This window comes from Mchenga conophoros, linkage group LG3 (assembly GCF_057382185.1).
Source record: "Mchenga conophoros isolate Kocher_MC1m ecotype Shallow Benthic linkage group LG3, M_conophoros_male_GT1.1, whole genome shotgun sequence".
Taxonomy (NCBI): Eukaryota; Metazoa; Chordata; class Actinopteri; order Cichliformes; family Cichlidae; genus Mchenga; species Mchenga conophoros.
Window position 1 is genome coordinate 5,562,529 of NC_140528.1, and position 6,637 is coordinate 5,569,165.

Consider the following 6,637-nt stretch of genomic DNA (forward strand, 5'->3'; position numbering starts at 1 on the left):
TAGTTAACGCAGTACTGAAACACTCCAGCAGAGGGCGCTGTTAAGTCCTTATTGTAACACAGTTACTGTGTGCAGTTAGACTTCATACATAATCTGCACTTATTTCCATCAGACATGCTGTCAGTAAATGATTGGTTTCTATTGATTCTACTTCCTGTTGACTCGTTTGATGACAGTGAAACAATCACAGCTGATTGTGTGATGATGTAAACTGTCACTGTTACATTCAGTGTGTGTGACATAATGTTAGTGCAGGCTGATAACAGCCTGGTTCTGTTAGAAACACATGAACGTGTCCATAGATCAGTGTGTGTTTAACATGAGAGCTTCAGCCCTGCTGATGTGTTAAATAAAGACATGCAGGAAAACTGATGAGACTCTGAAATAACTCTTTATATTTATAATGTAACTCTGCATCAAAAGAACAACAAAGGATCCCAGACAGGTTTCTGTGAACAAAGACCATTCTGATGTTTCTGTGTTTCTAACACTTTGACATTATTAGTAAACAGACTGCAGTGAGCAGCATTTATAAAGAGCTTCTATATAAAGATATGACAGCTGTTTGACAAGTTTATCACTCTGTGTTTGGACCTGATCAGTCCAGCTGTTTACTTGAAACATGTTCATTTACCTGTTCTGTTATATTCATGTTCTTGTCTCTGTTGAAAACACATTTTAATGTCCCTCAGATTTTTCTCCCAGATGAATAAATATAAAAATGACACAAACTGACTGCAGCTACTTTTTGTCCTTTCTGTCAAAAACCTTCATGTGACTCATGAGAGACACGTTTCAGCTGTTTGTGACAGATCAGAGGCCAACAAGTCATTTATAACACTTTCCATCATTGTTTAAAGTTCTCAGTGTTTCTGTGTTGCTGCGTATAGGATCTCCCAGCATCATCACTGTGCTGTCCAATCATTGTGTGCGAGGTTACCCTTATAGTGCGATGTGTGTTTGCACAAAGAGAAGCATGTGTGTCAAATATAAATAAGCACAGAACAGAAACAGCTGCTGGTTTCTTCTGTTTAGAGTCAAGTTAGTGTTTTGTGTCTTTGTTTGAGGCCTGATGTCGAGCAGAGGTGTGTGTAACTGCACTGCTCTGTTATATGTGTGAAGTGTGTGCTTCTCTTCAGCATCATCTTTGTCACTGCTGATTCCTTTGTGTCATCATGTGTTGAGAAGAGAGAACAGTTATAACGGAGGAGCAAAAGGAAGCCCTGAAATCTGCATCAACAAGGAAGTGTTGGCTCACCAGTGATCCCAGCAGAGCCACTGGTTTGGCTCCAGTTGTTCTAGATTCAATGATGTTGCTGCTACAGATACATGTCAGCATCTTTATTGTAGTAAAGTCTTGTAATGTGAAGATAGAAACAAGGCAGCAAACAGCTCCATGATCTGATCTTAATGATGTTGTTTTTATTCCTGTCTGTCAGAACTGGATTGGAAACTATCAAAGGTCTAAAAACAGCCTCGACCCTCCCACAGAGCAAACTTTACACACGTCATCTTTCAGCTACAATCTTTGTTGCAGGGATCTTCTGCCAAACAAGGCTGAGAGAAGATTTCTTACAGCTGTCATGTTGATGCTGTTTCAGTCTTTGGGCAAACACACTCATATATTAGGGCTGATATCAGGGCTGCACAAGTTCTTTGTGTTTGTGATCATGAATAACAGAAGTGTGCCTGTTGAAGATCATGTTTCTACATTATTATATGTCCTGTTATTGTTCTGTGTTATATTCAGCTTTCAGCATCCTTTCCCAGCCCCCTGTTACACCATCCATACAAAGCCAATCTGACTGTGAGCCAATGTGTTTGTTTGTGTTGGATCAATAGATTTGACAGACTTGGTTCATCCAGAGGGAAACAGTCCAACTTCAGATCTAATGAAATGATGGAGGCTGTTTCCTACCACGGTGCTGATGTGTGACTAACAAGGCTCATGGTCTCCAGCAGACCAGCGCCTGGAATGAGGTGAGCTGAGTGTTGCTTTGGTGGGTCTGTGCCCACGTCATGCATCAGGATTCATGTTGGCAATAGTTCATATCTCTGTTCTTCAGCCTTCATCACAAAGCTGTGAAGGAAAAACAAACATCTAACAGGATCTGATGGATGCAAAGTCCACTGAGCTCTTTGTCATTTACAAACTTGTCCAACCAACAAGAGCACAGATGAAAAACACAGTGACAGTTACAGGGTTTTGCCATATATGAGCATAGATGACTTTCATATAGATTTTCAATGCAGGCTTTTGGTGAGCCGCTGGGTTCTGTCTAATAATCATCTCAGCATTTTACAATAGAACAGCTCTTTATTAGCTCTTCATTTATTGTTATTGGACATGAAACAAGGAAGCTGTTTCTCATTGGATGTTAGTTTCATGTTCATCAGGATCATTTTCTAAAGAGCTGATATTGAGACCATTTACTGCACTGGCTGCACATCCTGTCTACATTTCTCTGTATGTGCTGTGTTTAGACTCAGAGAAATGACTCAACCAGCTGTGTTTGACTCTATGAAAGGTCAGTGTGTGTCTGCACACAGACTGTTGTGTTGGACTGTTATTCAGTTGTCTGCTGAATGTTTTCAAATGTCTGCATCTCAGCTGTGATGAGGCTGGGGGTCATGGGAGGCCACCGTAGCAGCCTCTTCAACATCATGACATCATCATAAATGCTGCTGGACTGTCTGATGGGCTGACGGTGAAAAAGCCGTCGGGAAGGAAACAGAAGACATTTCAGAGGCTGCAGCAGATTTCTTTGATTCGGGGCCTTTTTCAGCTTTATTGGACAGAGCAGTGAAGATAAGTGACAGCAAAGCAGAGAGAAAGGGGGCGTGGCCCGGGTCAAAGCCAGGCCAGCTGCTCTCCACCTCGTGGTCACCTGCTCATCCTAGTGAGCTCCAGCAGCAGCCCTTTCACACACTTTACACTGTCAAACACTGTGTGTGGACCTCAGCTAACAACAGGCTACATTTAAGTCTGGACTACATGCTTTTATATTGTTTTTATTCCATCAGCAGCTCAACATCATGAGCAGCTTTGACATAAAGACATCAAACTCAAGCTGACTTTAAACTACTTTTAATACAGGGGCTCAAAAACAACAACATCTTTATTATATATCAGGACAGAAAGTCATTTCATCTCAAAGGGAAACAGCTTTATTTGGAATAACCAGCACTATCAACTGGTTTGGGATCTCCACCAGTTTCATGTCTTTGCAGCTTCTCCAACAAAGTTCCTGTAAAATCAGCATGTTTGTCTTTATTGGTTTGATAGTGATTGATTATTCAGTCCCAATCTGCTGTCATCTAAAGAACAAAATGATGTTTCTATGAGTCACAAAGCTCCAGATGTTGTCGGCTTCACAAAGAAAACAAAGAACTTAAACACAAAGTGTTTGGAGCCAAAATGTTCCCAAGCTGCTCTTTTTGAAATGGCAGAGGTACAGTGGTGTCTAACAGCACACTGTGGAAGGCAAACATGTTATTGTTGGATGAAACTTCATGAATCCTTTGTAGATTTGAGCTGTTGGAGCCTTTCTTTTCTCTTCAGGTGTACAGATGCTGAGGAGGCAGGTGGAGCTGTTGTGATGCTGCAGAGGGTGTGTCTTAGTAACTCTGTGAGGCAGAACTGGATCCAACATTGTGGATGTGTTGATGTTGGAGCCATTAAGAGTCTCTGGCCACACTGTAGGATTTCCCTTTGATCCACTGTGGGGGCATTTTGGAGTCTGTCAGTGAAACTCTTCATGTTTGTGTTTGACTCCAGTTTATAGAAACAGAGGAATGTGTCATGCTTTTGTTCGGCCTCCACAAATACACACATTTGTTCATTGGTTGGACTTTTTGGAAGGAGACACATTGAAAACCATGTTAATAAGATCTTGTTGTTTCCTGTGGATCCGACACAGAGAGTGGACTTCAGACAGAAAGCGTGGAAGAGATTTTAGAGGCCGTGTGTGGCAACAGGAAGTTTCTGTGTGTTTGCTGATCTTACATGTGGAAAACAACACGTGATGTTTGTGAAGTTCTACAATGATCATTGTTCTCACAGCATTTTGAGTGGGAACAGTTCAAACTGGGAGTAGTGGGAGTTATTTACTGATTGAAACAAGCTGAATGTTTCTGTGACGATGAAGATCAGCAGCTCAGCTGATCAATGAACTGACATCTATCAGTCGTTTCATGAGATGAAGTCATCAGCAGACATTTGTTCTGACTGTGTGATGAATGTCAGAACGTCAGGGCTCTGCTTTAGTCACTGCTTGATGATCATTGGCTCATTGTTGAATCCAGGGGCCCAGTCTGACCTCTGACCTTTGCTGCAGGTCTTCTGTGTTATCTCCACTTTCATGTCTGATCTTCTGCTGTATCGTCCAAAATAAACATCTGGATCATTTCCAACACTTCAGCAGATCTTTAGTTTGGGCAGTGCAGCACAGAATAACACATATTGTACTATACTGCCCACTTCCTGATCTTATTGGATCTGTGTGTGAGGTTGGTGAAGGAAACACATGTTTACTGAGTGAGTCGCTGCCATTAGGAACTAGTTTTTATATCACAGCCTGGAAATCACACAGGACCATTTCTGCAAGTGAAAAGTCGTCATTGGAGGAAAATGACTGTGTAGTTTGTGCGACTGAAGAATTGTTCCAACTACATGTGCTGCTGACCTTTGACCTTTCATTTAGGTGCACAGAGGAGTCTGTGGAAACATCCAGAACTGAGGCAGTGCTACAGATGCTTCAAATAAAGTGGTGTATTATTCATGTTTTCTATGGATCACATCCAGTATCCTGATCTAACGAGCCCCCTTTTTGTGGATTTTAGAGCCTCTGACTTTTGCTGCGTCTCATTTCAAGCACAAGAGCAAGAAGTGGATGAAGAAATGGGGCGAGTGGGGTCAGTGTGGTGCATGTCAGCTGTGCTCACACATGCTTTCACAAAGAACATGTGTGTTCATCGGCAGCATTAAGGTGCACTTTAGTCTTCATAATAATAAAGTATTCTGACTTTATTCTTCTGAATCCTCACAGTCATGTTGCAGCTCTGCTCTGCTTTAAGAAAATGTTCTACCAGGATGTTACTTTCCTAAACGTGTTCTCCAAATGTTCCAAAGACTTTGTTCTAAGTAGTTCTACATGATGAAACATCCACACTAAGTTTAAGAAGGACACACAAACACCATCTGTCCTTTCATCATGTGTACAAACGTGTTCAGATGTCAAATGTACCGTGAATGGATGCAAATGTGGATCGTTCCAATAAAATGACACAGTTTTGTAAGTGGATCCCAGTTTGAAGTTCATTAAAACCTATAAGAACATGTTATTCAAACCAACTTTATCCAACAGGAAGAAGCATCAGGGGAACAGGAAACATTCAAACATGTTTACTGTAAGAACTGCACAAAGGAAGGAAACACAATCCTACACACGAGCACTTTAAAATGGACATTTAGCTTTTCAAACATCAGGGAGCTGCAATAACAACACTGTGCCCATTCTGATCAGACTGAAAGATTTATAGAGATTTATCCATGTGCTGGAAAAGGATTTGATATCAACATAGATGCAGATTAGCAGGAGCATTTTCTTCATATTTATTTAGAGTTCAGTACCAGGAATATGTAGAATTAACATCTGTGTGCATGACGAGTGATGAAAATTCAAAGTCAGGCTTTCAAAGGATGTCAGAATTGGTGTCTCTATCTGTGACTGTCCCAGAGGAACCTACCTGAGGGATTATTACAGATCTGTCTATATAGAAAGACTTGCATTGATTCACAGTGTACAATTCTTTCTAATCTATTAACATCTTCCTCCAAATCCTGTTTCTGCTGTTTAATGACATATGTCTGAATACAGACAGTGGAAAAATGTCAGTTTTAGTTTTACTGGATCTCAGTGCAGCATTTGATACAGTTGACCACAACATATTACTCAAACGACTGGAGAACTGGACAGGTCTTTCAGGAACTGTACTAAACTGGTTCAAAACATACTTAGAAAACAGGAAATACTTTGTATCAGTAGGTAACTTCACATCCGAGCAGACAAGTATCACATGTGGAGTTCCCCAAGGTTCCATCTTGGGACCCCTTCTGTTTAACATCTACATGCTCCCACTGGCACAGATTATAAAGAACAACAAAATAAACTGTCATAGCTATGCAGATGACACACGAATATATATCACAATGTCACCAGGAGACCAAGGCCCCGTACAATTTTCTCCAGCTAAACAAAAACAAAACTGAGGTAATAGTCTTTGGCGCCAAAGAAAAACGATTACAGGTCACCAGAGAACTTCAATCTATACATCTAAAAACCACAAACCAGGCGAGAAATTTGGGTGTAGTGATGGATGCAGACCTAAACTTAGAAAAACACATTAAGACAATAACAAAATCAGCTTACTATCGCCTCAAGAATATATCAAGGATAAAAGATCTGATGTCTCAACAGGACCTGGAAAAACTAGTCCATGCATTCATCTTTAGTAGGCTTGATTACTGTAACAGCATCTTTACAGGTCTACCTAAAAAATCAGTCAGACAACTACAGCTCATTCAGAACTCTGCTGCTCGAGTCCTCACTAAGACCAAAAAAGTGGACCACATCAG